The sequence below is a fragment of the Bombus vancouverensis genome, unplaced genomic scaffold (genome assembly GCF_051014615.1).
Source record: "Bombus vancouverensis nearcticus unplaced genomic scaffold, iyBomVanc1_principal scaffold0045, whole genome shotgun sequence".
Taxonomy (NCBI): Eukaryota; Metazoa; Arthropoda; class Insecta; order Hymenoptera; family Apidae; genus Bombus; species Bombus vancouverensis.
The window spans coordinates 60,752-78,092 of record NW_027468936.1 but is presented as its reverse complement, the minus strand read 5'-3'; the positions used below and the strand labels follow the sequence as shown (position 1 = coordinate 78,092).

Below are 17,341 nucleotides of genomic sequence, written 5' to 3'. Positions count from 1 at the left end.
CTGCTAATTGGTCAATCTCCCTATCGGTGGTTAGAAAAAGATGCTAGCCGCCCTCGAGGGAAAGTTGCTAGTGGGAGACGCCGCTCGTTGAAAAATAGGTCTCCTCTATTTTCCCGTAGTTGGGACAAAGACTGTTTGTCTGTTTGAAGGACTTTAGTTAGCTAAATCTTAAGATTTGTAACGGGCCCTCAGGCTAGCTGAACATGTACTGCGGAGACGCATCGACATCTGGCAATCATCTTACTCGAAGAATAGGGTCTGCGTGTGGCGAGTTACGGGACAGAGACCGTTGGAATGTTTATTGCCGTGTGTTACAACTATTTCATTTTTAAAGAGAGCTATACAATTACTCCATGTCTTTGTTAGACAAAGCGTTCATCCCGTGACCGCGGCTACGTTCGGCGACTAGCTGTCGCCTCGAGCACAAGCTCACTATCATAACTCTCAAACAATTACAATCGGATTGAATAACTACAATTGTTTAATTCCAGCTATAGTAGACTCTAGGTTACAATGTTGCGAGATTATCCAAAATTCCAAAGGCTCCGGTGTTCTTTCATCTCCGACATATATTACACTCCGAAGACCTCGATAACCCTCTTGTACGCACGCTTGTTGTCAACCGACCCCACCAGATTCTTCTAACAGCTTCGAATCGTCTTTGTCTCAACTGATACCTGGACGCCCTCTGACGCTTACACACACATTCACATGTACAGTGTAAATGTATCATCTACCTAACAGTAGTAAAATTTATTGTACGAATCCAAAATAGTGAGGGTTCAGAGTGCTATAATAAAAAAGATATCGAGCGCTAATTTGGAAAGGTTTTTATGCTGAGGTTTTAGTCCCCCTGTAGGGATTATCCCCGAGTGTATATCAGAGACGGCTATTCCGTTACTATCTGGTTATTGTATCGATAGCTGTGGCATGCAGTATGTTTTGTCCACCCTATTACTGCTTCTCAACATGTGACATTACTGAGCGTGTGACACTAGCGCATCCGATACCAGGCGGGCCCGTCAGCCTCGCGGTAGACGCATCCGATTACGCCATAGGAGCAGTACTACAACAACGCGTAAACGACAAATGGCAGTCGTTAAGATTTGTTACAAAATCCTTGACCTCCGCGCAGCGAAAAAATATAGAGCATATGACCGCAAACTTCTTGCTCTGTACACCGCAGTTAAACGTTTTAGAAACCCCTCATGTGCGCGTTCAATCAATATCTACACAAATGTTCACCGCGACAATTTCGCCATCTTGACTACATTGGACAGTTCACGACCGACATCTGATACATTAAAGGTTTGGACAATAATGTAGCCGACGCTCTATCTCGCATCGAAGCGATAGGGAAATCTGTGGACCATAAAACTCTCGCCGCAGCGCAAGAAAACGACACCGAGCTGCGCAACATCATCAAGTCCGATACATCCGCATTACAATTAAGGAAGATACGTTTTCCTGATTACGACGTATCAGGCGATATTGTACGACCGTTTGTATTGAAACCCTTGCGGCACAGCGTATATAATTCGCTCCAGGGACTTTCCCATCCTGGGATACGCGCCACGCAAAACCTGGAGACGACGCATTTCGTCCGACCGTCAATAAACAAAATGGTCGAAACTGGTCACGACAATGCCTGGCAGCCTATGGTCCACGTACCGTCATTCCGGTCCTCAATAAACCTAAGGACCCACCATAAACCTTAACTTTTTAATTTAACTGTTAGCACATGTTTTCAAGTTAATGTGCTTATCCGGAAGGATTTTCTAATCCTATAAGTGTTTCGGTTTATGGCTGGTTCTTAGACAAGTCGTCAGGTTTATTAGACGCTATTAAAAATTACGGAGAGAGCGGGTAGTCACCTAATGGGAAAAACGAATGTTTGTCTAACGACAAAGCTGGTTTTTCCCATGAACAAGGTCACCCATGAGCCACGTTGGTAGGAGGCTTCTTCCTCATACCTTTATGCATTAACGTGGGTTATAATCAAGCCGCATCGCGGACCGTTACCCTCACTTTTCATAACGAAAAGTGTGAACAACGAATCCCCTTCCTTCGTTCAAAAAATACCTACAAACCGAGCTTTCCTCCGTAATTACATGAGAGCGGAAGTTCAGTTAACTCTCCATTCTAACATACCCAACATCTCAAGACTTCGTCGACGACAACATATCTACCAGGACGCGAGCTCTGTCTTTAGATCAATCATCGTCTCTACACTGATTCTCTCATCTAAGAGCAATCCATTTATTCTTCACTTACCTCTTACGCATCGGCGTTATTATCTTGTGTAAAGTTGTTGGAAATACATACTTTATAACCCTGTTAATCGCAGCGTTATACAACCTCAACCACCCCTATTATCTCAATGGAAATCAGGGGATCGATCTGTTCGCGGCATCGATTATTACAATCGTAACGGGAATTTACGACTTCCGTTGACGCATTTCCTAGCAAAAGCGTCTCCCCACGACTGGTCGAAAATACAGTATGCTTGTGCGAATTTCAACAAAATTGCAATGGGTTACAATGGATTACAAAGGGGGAGGGAAGTGCAATGAATTATTACGATAAATTGTAAGGGGTGTGAAGTGGGATGAGGTGATAGGAGAATTGGTGTGAGTGGAATAGTATTAAGTGAATATCAGGGTGTATGATACATGGCTCCATCAAGCGGTGGTATTAGGCGGGGGGGGGGGGTGCGGTGTATCGCTCACACCAATTCCCGGGCCCCTTTCAATCGCAGCCGGGGCGGTCATCGTGGAGGTTTTAGTCGGCTGGAGTCCGGCACTACCACGCCGCTTTTCCCCAGAAGCGACCTGGTGTCAGTGCGGATTTCCTCCACGTTAATAAAAAAAAAAGGGTGTATATTACAAGGGAGTCGACGTGGATTATGATCGAGTGAGTGAGTTACAATATGTTTGGGTATAATTAAATGGTAATATCTTCGCTGAACAAAAATAAATGGAATAATTGGAGGATCTAATGTTAAATGTGAGAGAAACAAGAAGTGTAATGCTCGATAATCGTGGCGTGATGAGTCATAGATGAACAATATCAAAGAATATAAGGCAATAAATTATTGAATTATTGAATTAAAATATGAAGAGGAGTTGGTAAAGTCGAGTATCTATAGAAAATGCAATTACGAATCTCAATTTAAATGATAAAACTTTAAAAGGAAATAAAATTAGAATTGAATTAGGAGAAGCCAGAGTTCAATAAAATATAATAAAGAGTGGTAATATAATGAAGGAGTATTACGTAGAATACTACATAATATAATTGAAGAACTATATAAATATAAAGTTTTAAGAAGAAATTTATTTTCAACCTTAAGTAATTTAAATACAATAGCTTAGGATAAATATGTTTGGAACTATAATGACTCATCAGATAAAGTCAGTTCATAATGGAAAACAGTGAAAGAATTAGAGAGTGGAATTAGAAAGAAAGGAATTAATAGGAAACAGTAGATAATTTAAAAAGTAATAAATTAATGTATATAACGTATTAGTAAATGTTTAATATGCGTGAGTACGTTGTTGTAGATAATTCGAAAGGACGTTGGTTGTTCGCATTTATTGATGAGTTATTATAGCTTCATAACTACAAATTAATTAATTAATTAATTACAAACTATTAAATTAATGGTTAAGAATGGAAAGATTAAAAACGCCTTTAATAACAATAACTCATCATGCTAAGTCTGTTTATCGTGTTTTGTTTTTGTTTTAGTCGTTATTTATTTTACTTTTAATTGAATAACGAGAATGGTTTTGTATTAATTTTCAACGCAACAGTATTTAATATTGGCTTCGAGATGATAATTAATATAATAGATTTAAATGGTGTAAGATTATGAAGTATGATAGAGAATGCAATTGCACACGATGGAACACAATAATACACTAACACTGCCCTTTGGGTGGCATCGACACGATTAATACCTGCTGGATTGGCACATGAATATTAGTAGATCGATGAATTGAAGAAGATACATGTGGGTGGTAGCATTGGGGCAAGGTGAGGTTTTCTTGTCACTAGGGTCAACTGTGAGTTGATGGGATAGGGGAAATGCAAATGCAAATGCTTATATGCAATGGAGTGTAGGAAGTAGGGCTCACATAATAATTTGAACGACGTGATGAGACGCGCACGTGTCATACGGTTGCCAATAGGTAAGCGGGCCCCTTCTTTAGGGGCTTTATGATACATTAAGGAGTGGTGCCATCTACATGTATGAAGTGAAGTATTATTCAATATGAAATGGTATGTGTCAATCTGGCTAAGTGGGCCACCTGGTGGCAATGGTTAATTAGGAAAGCTTAGTAACATGTACCGAGGGACATCTATGCAGGAGGGCTCGATGTATGCTGTTACAGTGGAAACCTCATGTACCTCCGAATTAAAAAGGGTTTATCCTCCGATGAGCAAGAAAAATCATAATTATTGGCGGAGTGAACAGTCGATGAAGTTAAGAAAGGAGGTGATGACGACGAGAAGAAGAGCTAGAGAGCAATGGCGAGAGGAACTGGAGACGCGGCACAGTGGATTTAGGAGTTGCGGAAGAAGAAGAGGCAGATGAGGAAACTGATTCGAACCAACAAGGAGAAGGGTTGAAAGGAGTTCTGTGCCTCGTTGGGCAGGGATCCATAGCGAAGGGCGTACAGGGCTATCATGACGTAGCTTTTCTTAACGAGACCGAGGGGAAATATAAGTAGAACCCACGGGAGTATTAGTGTCAGCGAGGGCTTGATCACGAAGGGAGCGCTACTGGATGCCGGAGCTGAGATGAACCGGAATAAAGCGGTTGGTGTAGATGGCATACCAGGAACGGTGGTAAAAGAAATTGAAGGTTGCAAAATTACGTGTTGAACAGTGTTATCAACTGAGCACGAAGAAATTCGTTTTTCTTGAAAATGAAGCTTTATATGGAAAGATCTTATTCCACATTTTTCTCTTATTTTTGCACGTCGAATAACTTCCCTCTGCTTAATCGGTAACTAACCAAATTTACATGTTTCAAACAGATTTCCAAGATCAATTTTCTCGAAAACAAAGCCTGTTATTCTTTATATCTTTCTTGTTTTTCTTCGTACAAAACTGTTTTTCGTTTGTTCCTATTACTTGACCGGATCTTATGTTTCACATATTCTAACATACTCTATTCATATAAAAATTCGTAGTATAATAATCGTTACTTTCGATATTAAAATCATTATTAAATATTCGTTTAATTAATCTTAAAATTGTGATACAATCATAAAAAGCTACCAAAAGAATGATGTCTAGATTTTACAAGCATGCCACAAAATATATATGTCGGAGATGAAAGGACACCGGGGCCTTCCTTTGGAATTCATCGGAAAACCCTCAATATTTTAGCCTCTATAACTTAACTCGATTACAATTGTTCGAGATTTGTGATAATGAGCTTGGGCTCGTGGCGACAACCAGTCGCCGAACGTAGCAGCGGTCAAGGGATGAACGCTTTGCCTGACAAAAGTATGAGGTAATAGTATAGTTCTTCTTAAAAAGAAATAGTTGTAGCGGTACTCGACAGTAAATATTCCAACGGTTTCTGTCCCGTGGCTCGCCACACGCAGACCCTATTCTCCGGGTGCGACGATTACCAGACGTCGATGCATCTACACAGTACATGTTCAGCTAGCTTGAGGACCTGTTATAAATCTTAAGATTTAGTTAACTAGTTAAGTTCTTCAAACAGACAAACAGTCTTTATCCTAACAGTCCCTAAATCTCTAACACCTACTGCGGGAAGATACGGGAAATCTGTTTTCCTCAAGGACGACGCTTCCCGCTAGCAACTTTCTCTCGAGGGCGGTTAGCATCCTTCTTCAACCATCAACATAGAAATTAACCAATTAACAGCGACGTTCATTTCCCTCACTTTCCTAAGGAAAACTTTCCTTAACGAATCCGATTATCTCGTACCCTTAGTCACACCTCCGCAGCGTCATCGTCACAGAAGGACAGTTCCTCTACGTTCCTTGAGTAGTCATCATCTTAATTTATATCGCGCACTTTGCTCAATCGCCACCTTAACTCATCGTCTATCAGTTGTAACCGAGAATTGCGAATCGTCAAGTGTAATCGCGAGTTCTACGCAAAGTGTCGAAAGAGAGAATTGTTAATAAATATACTGTTTAAATATCTCCGAGTGTTTTTTTTTTTTGGCATCTATTACGTCCTACACACTTCAAATTCACAAGACATGATCCGTTAATTTCGTGATTTCCTGTGTCTTCTACGTGACACTATCTTCCATTATTGTGTGGAAGAGAAATCGGATGATATTAATAACTTAAAAAGAAAGAAACAAAATCAAGAGAACATGGTAGTCGCCAAAAGAATAACAATTGAAAAGTTACAAGAAGTACCAAAGATAAAAAACGAAACAGAGAAAAACGAACGTGTGTTGAACGAACAGGAGAAGAAAAGATTAAACTGAAATATACCAAACCTTCCAAACAAGATTTGAGATATGCGCTTAACAATGTTAATAATGGTGACGATAACGAGCGGAAGCCAAGGATATTTGCGTATGGATTTTACTGGGATAACAACCCTGATTTAACTCTCCTCCAGCCTAAAGAGTCATCTAGCGATTGTGAAGAAAAGCCAAAACCGAGAAATAAGAAATTAAGTGCCGCTGAACGTTGAGAACAGAAAACACAGAAGGAACGTGAAGTTCGTCAAAGAGAAGAAGCGCTCGTCAATAACCAGTTATCAAATTCTGTAGATCAGTTCGACAGATTAGTTTTAGCTAATCCAGACAGTTCAATAGTATGGCTACAGTATACGGCATACCGTTTACAAGCAACAGAAATAGAGAAAGTAAGAACAGTCGCGACAAGAGCGGTGTAAACGACTAATTTCAGGGAACAGAAGGAAAAATTAAACGTTTGGAAGGCTTAGTTGAATTTAGAATCGAAATTTGGAATTCCTGACTCATTAAATGATGTTTCTCAAGAGGCAGTGAGGTCTAACGGTTCACTGAAAATATACAGTCACATGTTGGCTGTTCGTGTCGTGGCTGGCAGGCAGATGGAATTAGAAAAAACAATCAATACCATGATTGGGAAGTTTAAACATATTCCCGAGACATGATTTAATAGTGGAGAAGGATTATTAAAAATCGAGGCACATTATGCAGAGAGCATTGCAATCTTTGCCAGTATCCGAACGTAACAAGTACTTTCTCCAGGACACCCCCAAAATTTCATTTATGAAGTAAGCACACTATGAAATTAGAAATATCAACCCTTTTTGGTTATTATTATCGCACAACTTGTCTTTTACATAGTATTTCTTTTCGAAAGCAAATCTTACCATGCAAATAGGCGCAATAATTTATTCTGTGGAACTTAATGAAATATATCGTTTTATTTTAGAATGAACAGTATAAGACAGATCTATCTTCAAAATTCTTCAACAGTCTCTGATTTTTTTGCTTCACAAGCTGCAGGCAACTGATCCTAAACCAGATGGAGGAATCAGCTACACCGGGGCAATAAGCAACGAGGCAACCCACGCGCGACTACATCACGAATCAAGAACATTATATCCAGAGATGAATAAATCATAGACCTATGGTACGATCCATATTTTTATGTCCATAGTCTATGACTACATTTATGAAGAAGTAGACGGTGACCGCGCGGATTTTGATTTAGCTTCTCAATTTTGGCTACTAACTATTAAAAATTTGTAGTTCGTCCAAAAATTCAAATCGTGTCTCTCTTCAAATTGATCGATGATACACTTCATACAGAGCATCACATAAATGAATCGGTAGAGATCTCGAGTCGAAACAATATAAATCTACATTATTTAATGTCTTCATGATGCAGCATGGATTACCTCAAAAAATATATTTAAGAAGATAGACGCAAAACATAATAACCACGAACGGGAAGTACAAAAACGAAGACTTCTTGGACAAGGGTATTTACCTGGGTACCTACAAAACCAAATTGTACAATTTCAGGCACAATTCAAATGTCGCCGAGACCTCTGAAGAAGTCAATAGCGCGGACGTGGTTGTAACGATCGATTAGCTAAAACTACTGCTGCACAATGGAGCAGTTGCGTCCCAAACGTACTAAAAGATTTTTGATTAGACATATTCCTGTTTTTGTCATTACAGAATAATCAATAAAAAGGACGCACTTGAGATCAGAGAAATTGTAAATATGTCAATTTATTATTACTTTTTTCATTTTTATCTGTATCAATATTAATAGTATTTTGTATATGTGGTAGAAAACTTTACATAACTGGACTGTTTTAGGTATTGTGTAATTAAGGTTGTATTTTCAATCAATCGCGGGGAGACGTAATCGCGCGGAAACACATCAGCGGGAGTCGTAAATTCCCGTTACGATTATAATAATCGACGTCGCGAATAGATCGATCTCCTGATTTCCGTTAAGATAATAGAGGTGGTTGAGGTGATATAGCGCTGCGATTAACAGGATTATAAACTATATATTTTCAACAAATTGATACAACGAACTTACGCCGTTGCGTATGATATATGTCGTAGACGACGATTTGGCGTATGAAGATGCGATACACATGCACAGTATTCTTTGGTAATACAGCAAGGCCCTTACAGTTGAGTTTCTTGTTGTAGTTGACGTAGCAATAGAGGAGACTGATGTTCCGATCTCATGCAATTACGGAGGAAAGCTCGGTGTGGGTGTGTTTTCTTGAACGAAGAAAGCGGATTCGTTTCTCACACTTTTCGTTAATAAGGTGAGAGTAACGATATGTGATGCCTATTGGTTTCAGTCATGTTAATGAGTGGTGAGAGGAGAAGGAAACCTCCTACCAACCTTGCTAGGGGGTGTCATTGTTTACAAAAAATCCGGAAAAAGCCGGATTTTCCGTTAGATAAATATCCACTTTTTCCGTTAGGTCACTGCCCGCAGTCTCCGTAATTTTTAAGAGCGCCTAATAAGCCTAAGGACCTTTCCAATAACCCTCTATAAACCGAAAACCTTTCTAGGCTTAAAAAGTCCTCCAGGACAAAAGGATTAACTTAAAACATGTGTTAAAATAATGACGTTAAAAAGTTAAAGTTTTATGGTGGGGCCTTAGATTTATTGAGGGCCTGTTTAATGGTGCTTGGGTTTTGACGGTCCGACAATGAAGGACGTCGCACGGATCATCTTGCGCCACGTAACATAGGTTTTGCTCACGTGATGTAATGAAATATGTGTCAAAATGTTTTATTATTTTTAATCATTTTGTACACTGCTTCTCTACATATTCTACAGCCATTTCTTGAACACGAGTCATGTCTTCCTCAGTACCATGCTGCTCTTCAAAATTTTTTTTGTTATTTATTTATTTAAATTTTTACAATTTGTCCAGTAGGACATTTGGTAAAATATTATAGCGGTATACTAATATAACATGTGGGTGGCTACCCCCAGCGGGGTACCATTATCGTGTTTGTTAGGTTATGTCCTTGTGAGATCTGTTAGGTGTTTCCTTTTTAATCTTCTTTTTATGCTTGATGTGTCGACCGTTTCCGCTGCCAGCCGGTTTGGGTGCGTTGTATTTGTTTGGGTATTCTTTCTCTGTACCTTCTTGCACTTCTGTTAATCTCCTCCTTGACCATTGGTATTCCCAGGTCTTTCCGAATGTTCTCGTTTCTAACGTACCATGGCGCGTTTACTATTGTTCTGAGTATTTTAGATTGCGTTGCCTCTATTTTGGTTATATGGCTCATTGCTGCTGTTCCCCATAGTGCTATTCCGTACGTCCAGATTGATTTTATGACCATTTTATATATTTTTAGTTTGTTTTCTATGCTTAGTTTGGATTTTCGACTTGTTAGCCAGTACATTTGTCTCCTTGCCATCTGTATTTTGTCTGTTGTTGCTTTAATATGCTGTTTCCATGTGAGTCGTGTATCTAAGTGGAGTCTTAAGTATTTGACTTGCCTTGTTTGTATTATGTGTGTGCCATTTAGTACAATGTTTGGTGGTTTCTGTTTTCGCAGTGTGAATGTAATATGGTTGCATTTATCGGGGTTTGCTTTTATTTGTTTATCTTGCAGCCACTTTTCTATTTTTGTGATATGTTCTTGTAGTAATTTGACTGCTGTTTCTGGGTTAGTGTGCCTGACTAGTACAGCTGTGTCATCCGCGAATGTCAGTATTTTGCTATTGTTAGTTGTTGGTATGTTGGCCGTGTATGATGTGTATAAAATTGGTCCTAGGACGCTTCCTTGCGGAACTCCTGCCTTGATTTCTTTAACTTCAGAGTATGTGTCTTTGATTTTTACTATGAAGCTTCTTAAGTATGATTTGATTAATTGGTATCTCTGCTCCGGGAACTGTTTCCTGATTGATTGAAGTAGGCTAGTGTGGTTTATTTTATCGAATGCTTTTTCGATATCCATAAAGAGTGCCGTGCAGTATTGTTTTGTTTCCAGCGCCTGTAAGATTTCATTGACGAGTCTGTGCGCTGGTTCTATTGTGGAGTGTTTGTTTCTGAATCCGAATTGGTGATCCGGTATTAGTTGATTCTTCTCTATTATGGGGTTTATCCCCAAATAGTAAACTATTTTGTCTAGTATCTTAGAGAACATCGGAAGTAGTGAGATTGGTCGGTAGGATTTGATTTCGTGTGGGTCCTTGCCTGGTTTGGGTATCATTATGATTTGTGCCAGTTTCCAAGTTTTTGAAAAGTATTGTATTCTTAGTATTGCGTTAACTATTATTGTGATTTGTCTTATTGCTTTTGGCGGAAGGTTTTTTAAGATTTTGCCGTTAATTAGGTCGATTCCTGGTGCTTAATTATTTTTTGTTTTCTCAATTATGTTTCTGATTTCTTGTGCTGTTGCTTTGGGTATGGTGTAGTGATTGTCAGTTGGTGTACTAGTAGTTAGCGCGTCCTCGTCCGTATGGCTATTGTGGTTGCTGTTGTTGATGTTGTGTGGGGTGAATGTGATGCATAGGTGGTTGGAAAATTCTTCAGCTTGCTCTTCGTTGCTTCTTGCCCATTCTTCTGGTTGCTGGTACCAGTTTTATTGTCTTCTTTATTTTTTTTTGTGGCTTTCCATAGGGAGTAGTTGTAGTTCTCGTGAGCAGATAGTGACTCGATGAACTTTGTGAACTCGTTGTTATTGTGCTCTTTTATTTTGTCTTTTATTTCTTTTGTGAGTTTGTTTAGGTGTTTTTTGTTTTCTTTTGTTCTTTGTTTTTGCCATTTTGCTTTCGCTTTTCTTTTTTCTCTAATTTTTTCGAGGATGTCTAGTGGAACTGTTTTTGTTTGTCTGTTGGTTGTTTCAGGTATAGTGGTTGCCCTTGCTGCTTCTTGGATAGTTTCTGTGAATGTTGTTACTGCTTGATCGATGTGTTCAGGTGTTTTCAGTGGGATGTTGCAGCTGATTTTGCTCTCTATTATTTCTTTGAATATTTGCCATTTGGTGGTTTTATTGCATAGCTTCTCTGTGCTGCTGTAAAGTATTGGTTTGTTTCTGTATTCAATTATTATGGGCGTATGGTCGGAGGTAAGCTCGAGGCTGGGTGCTATGTTTAGTTTATTTGCGTTTAGTCCCTTTGTAACTGCAAAGTCTAGCAGGTCAGGTATTTTGCTCAGGTCTGTCGGCCAGTATGTCGGTCTTCCTGTGGATAATATATTGAGGTTATTGTTTCTAATGTATTTTTCCAAGGTTCTACCTCGAGGTGTAGTGATTCTTGATCCCCATAGTGTGTGCTTTGAATTGTAGTCTCCCGCTGCAATATACTTGTCACCTAAGTGTCGAAAGTACTCTTCCCACATTTGCGTTGTAGTTTTGTGTCGCGGCGGTACGTATACTGCTGACAACTGCAGTTGGTTGCTGTTAGTCTGTACGGTAACGGTGGTTGCTTGTATATGTTCCTTACTGACCTGACTGTGTAGGTGATGTTTAATGTTTTTTATTACTACTGCCATCCCTCCGTGTGCTTTCCCTGGAGGATGCTTGGTGTCGCATATGGTGTAGTGCGGTATTTTTATATAGCTTTTCATTGTGAGGTGTGTTTCTGAAACGAGTAGTATATCGATGTTGTTGCTATACAGGAATGTTTTAGTTTCTAGGGCCCTTTGTTGTAGGCCGTTAGAGTTCCAGGTTGCTATTTTAAGCGTGTCTATTTTTATTTTTTGCTCATCACGTTAGTAAGTAATTGTAACATGTCTGTTATCTGCTGTGTTTGCTGTCTGAGGAGTTCGTTTTGTTCGCTTATCATTTTTGTGAGTATTTCGGTGTTTTTTATGGAATGTTTTATTAACTCTTTGATTTCTGTAGCGTCGTTGCTGTGGTTGTTCTATTCTTGATTATCTAGGGGTGACGACCGGTTGACTATTTGCGCGTAGCTTCGGTTTTTGACGGTATTGGTGTTAGTGTGGTTATTGTTCATTACATGCTGTGTATTTGGTGCTGACATAGATTCTGTGTTGTCTTGTTGCGTGTGGAAATTGTTGTGTGTCCTGTTTCGAATCGGCGGGAAGAGTTTGCTTTGTAGTTGTTTTCTGACTACGCAGCCTTTGTAGCTGGCTTGTGTTCGCCGGGCTTCTGTTGCAGTAGTTTTTTGTGTGTCCGTATTGTTGACACCGCATGCATTGTGGTATATCTTTTCTATGTCTGGGTGGCTCGACTGTGATTATTGTGTTTGAGATTTTTTTAATTTCAAATTTTTCTTTGTTGTTGCTTTTCGGTTCTAACTCTATTAGGAATAGCGGTAGTGGTTGCTTAGTGTCAAATCTGGCTAAATTGTTGATCGTTCTTACCTGGTGTCCGATCTTGGCCAATTCCTCGCATATTTTGTTTGTATTTGTTTTGGAGTGTAGACCTCTGATTACTGCTTTGCAGCTCTTGTCGGATTTGGGTTGGTAAGTGTGATGCCCAGCGTTTTCTTCCTTTAGCGCTTTAGTTACTTTTCTGTAGGTTTCTGGGGTATTAGTCTGTACTTTTACCTGGTCCAGTTTGAGCTGTTTGATAGTGCAGTTTTCTTTTCCTGCCGTGCTGTTTAGCAGATCAATGAGGGGATCTATTATTTTTGCGTCTATGTAGATTGGTGGTGGCTTGGGAGTGAGTGTTCTTGGTTTTTCTGTAGGGTCTGTGTCCATCTCTTCTGTCAGTGAGCTGAAGGAGTTTTGTGTAGGAATTTCTTGTAGCCATTGTTGACTTTCTGTTTCTGTGGTCCTCCTATCGTTTGTGTTTGTGTTTATTTTTCTTTTTTTGCTGGGAGTTACAGTTCTCCAACTTTCGTTATGTTGTGGTAGATCCTTGTTAGTATTGCTCTTTACGTCGTCTTCTTGTATTATTTCCATTTCTATTTCTTTTGTATTTGCGCAGTCCTGTACTTCTCTTGTTGTTTTAATTGGGCTCTGTTGGTCTACTGCCCTGCTTATAGTGTATGTTTCTCCTTTGTTTAGTATTCTTATTGATGGTACTTTTTCCATCCTCGATTGGTTCTGTTGCTCTACTCTTGTCGCACAATGTCGGAGGCACTATGTTTCACGTACGCATAGCTCGACTGCTCGGGCAGAACTCGTTCTTCAAAATTGATGAACTTTTTAAAGAGGATCTTTACCTTTCTAGGCGGTAATGCCTGAACAACTGCTCTCTCTAGAACTTTCCTGTAAATACAAATTATTAGAAGATAAATTCTGTATGAAATTAAAAAGACAAAATATAGTTGAAAAAATATTTTTACCTTGCTATATCAGTATCATTAGATTTAACTAGAGAATCAACATAACAAGACCATATATCCACCTGTTTCGGATAAGAACTTAGAATTTGCTCAAACAGAGTTACTGCTCTCTCTTTATTTCTGTAGTGTACATACGTTCAGATGCTGGCAAAGATTGGAATGCTCTCTGCATAATATGCCTCGATTTGTCCCTCAAACCCATTTTTAGCAACCCTTCTCCACAATTAAATCACATCTCGGGAATACAGTTAAATTTTCCAATCATGGTATTAATTGTTTTCTCTAGTTCCATCTGCCTGCTAGCCTCGACATGAACAGTCAACATGTGACTGTATACTTTCAGTGAATCGTTAGACTTCACTGCCTCTTGAAAAACATCATTCAGTGCTTTAGGAAATCCGAATTTAGACTCCAAATTCAACCAAGCCTTCCAAACGTTTAATTTTTCCTTCTGTTCCCTGAAATTAATCGTTTTCACCGCTCTTCTTGCAACTGCTCTTGCTTTCTCGATTTCTGTTGTTTGTAAATGATATTCCATATACTGTAACCATAATATTGAACTGTCTAGACTAGCTAAAACTAATCTGTCGAACTGATGTACAGAATTTGGTAACTGGTTATTGGCGAGTGCTTCTTCTCTTTGACGTATTTCACGTTTCTCCTGTCTTTTTTGTTCTTGACGTTCAGCGGCACATAATTTCTTATTTCTCAGATTTGGTTTTTCTTCTACTTCATCTTCACTATCGCAAGATGACTCTTTATCCTGAAGGAGAGTTGAGTCAGCATATTTCAAATCTTCTTCGGAAGCTTTGGTATCTTCCAGTTTAATCTTTTCTTCTCCTGTTTGTTCAACACACATTCTCTTTGAATATTCCTTTTCTAAATCTTTCTCTGATTTTTCTCTGTTTCGTTTCCCTTTGTTTTTCATGTTTCGTCTTCCCGTAACTTTTCAATTTTTATTTTTTTGGCGAGTGCCACGTACTCTTGATTTTGCTTCTTTCTTTTTAAGTTATTATTATCATCCGATTTCTCTCTCACACAACACTTCTTTTCAAATGCAGATTTTATGACGCTGAGAGGCATAATATCGGATTTTTTGAAATTTAATGAGGTGTAACATTTAATTTTAGAATGAATAGTATAAGGTGTTAGATCTGGCAGTAAACTATTTATGTGACGACGTACAGGTATCGCAGCTAAAGTTCCGTTGCCAATACCTTGAAGGAGCATCAGGATAAACCAATTTGTCACCATTAAGATTCTACCACGTAGCAATTTACCGTCAGGAAATTGTATTTGCTTATTTTGTTTGGCACTTATTTTGGCACTTATGCATTATTAACGATAACGTGGTCGATTGGACAAGCTCGTGTACGTAATTTTTCCATATAATCGTCCCAGAAATTTTGTCCCCTATTTTTTTATTCTCAGAGTAATGATTCTTAGACACTATACCTAGCAAGTTATTCTGCAATTGAACAACCAACCAATCAGGCGTAATTTTTTCAATCTCTCCAGTAACTCTCTGCCCTAATTTGACAGATGCAATGGGTCTGTTTTTGTAATATGAATTCCTTGAAAGTTCTACTAATTTATTAAAATACAGGATCAATGGATTCAATGTATATTTTCTTTAGCGGTAATGTTAGTCTTAATTGTTGTTCTTTCCTGTTAATAGAAAATATTTTTGCCAATAAAATTTGGTTTGTGTGCAGTAGATTAAAATTACTAACGTTACTATGGGACACATATCCAAATGGCGTATATTCTGCAACTGGAAAAATAAGTCTTATACCAGTCTTATACCCATATTCTTGATCGTACAAGGTATACAGTCTCCTATTTTCAGTTTTTCAAAATTCCTGTACCTTCCTTGAGTTGCAAAAGTCCCAGTTAAAATTAAATTAGGTACTGTAGCAAATAGAAGAGCTGAAAGTGTATGACCAGGAACATATTTTGATGCTAGTAGAGCTGCAATCTCCATACAAGGTGACATGTGACCATCTAGTAAAAATCCTGTACTAACAGTTTGTCCTTTATATCTACTGACTCTTAAATATAATCCCTGAGCGGATGATTCTATTATTGTGCCCTCTACTTCTTCACCAATATCGAATGTTGCTTCTTCAACTTTTATGTCTTGATTAGCCACATTTAGAACTACTTTTCCCGAATCTGTGTTCACTGTTTGAATTTTTACCAAAATTGTTTGTCCAGCTGAATAGTTTCAATTTACGTTAGATGTTTCCAGCTCGAGGGCAGTATGTGGAATCCAACCTTTGACATCCCCGAAAAACTTTACCAATATTCCACGCTTATGTATTTGAACGATAGTTGCGTGGTGTTTCGAGTCAATTTTCGCGTCTTGTATGTTTCCTAAAATGGGCAAGTCACTCGTTATTAAAGACCTTTTCAAAGTGAGATATACTTTTTTCGGCCTATATAAAGGAACAAGACTCTTGCTTCTACTTCTTTGTCGACTTTCAGCTTTTGTAAGGGACTTAGATCTTCGTCAGATATATGATCTGGTGGAATTTGAACATTAAATTTACCAAGTTGTACATTAACGAAATCATTCAGTTTATCAATATTTGTAATCTTTACATTTACCACGTCGCCAGGTTTAAATGTTATATAGTAAATGACAACGTACATATTTTATAAACTGGCACATACAATCGTTTAGTGTAATGGTCGGGGTATCTACGTGTACTCTCTAAGTCACAAGTTAAGTAATTGCGAAGGCATATTAAGTTGAGTTATAAGTTTCAATTCCAACGAAGTAAGAACCTAATCCTTCTCATTCGCGCAAGCGAGAGAGCGGGAATCAAAGACTAATGTAAAATAATGCCTAGCATAATGCTAATACCACGTACCATATAGTTGCTGAAACTTTTATGCTTCATACATAGACATAAACATAAATTGTTTCAATATAAATATTAATAATAAATATTAATTGAATGAATATAGATAACAATGACCACTATAGGTTTCATATATGAAGTATTAGACCGAACGAGGTATGAAATATACAAGATATAGTACTCCTTATAACATTTATAATAAAACAATCGTCTGCTCAGATTTAATTTTTTCAATTTATAAAAATATGAATTTACACAAACACTCGCACTTTACTTATCATTACTTCCACAACAACGTTCTCTTTCTAAAGTTCAGATTTTCGTAACTGCAGATAAACGTGACACCCACATAGGCACGCATCATTTTTTTGTATTCTGCTACAATAGCACTTGCTACAGTTCTGCTCGTAAAGAAATCTGACAGGCGTGTAATAGACAAAAAATCATTTATCAATAAGAGGAAGCAGTCGCGAGCGAGTCAGTTATAATTCGAGTTTCACGAGTTATTAACGGTAATTAACGGAGTTATACGAGTTATCGAGTCATATGCGAGCAATCATACACTGTTTTTACGAATACGTTTGTACGAGCGTCGCTCGACAGTACTTATATTTGTCGGAGATGAAAGAACACCGGAGCTTTTGGAATTTTGGATAATCCCGCAACATTATAACCTAGAGTCTACTATAGCTGTAATTAAACAATTGTAGTTGTTCAATC

The 17,341-nt window shown here is 38.4% G+C and overlaps 1 pseudogene; it reads right to left on the bottom strand.

The window, feature by feature from the left end:
* Nucleotides 1-13,515: 13,515 nt before the first annotated feature.
* On the bottom strand, nucleotides 13,516-17,205 carry LOC117157500 (rRNA biogenesis protein RRP5-like; annotated as a pseudogene).
* Nucleotides 17,206-17,341: the final 136 nt, after the last annotated feature.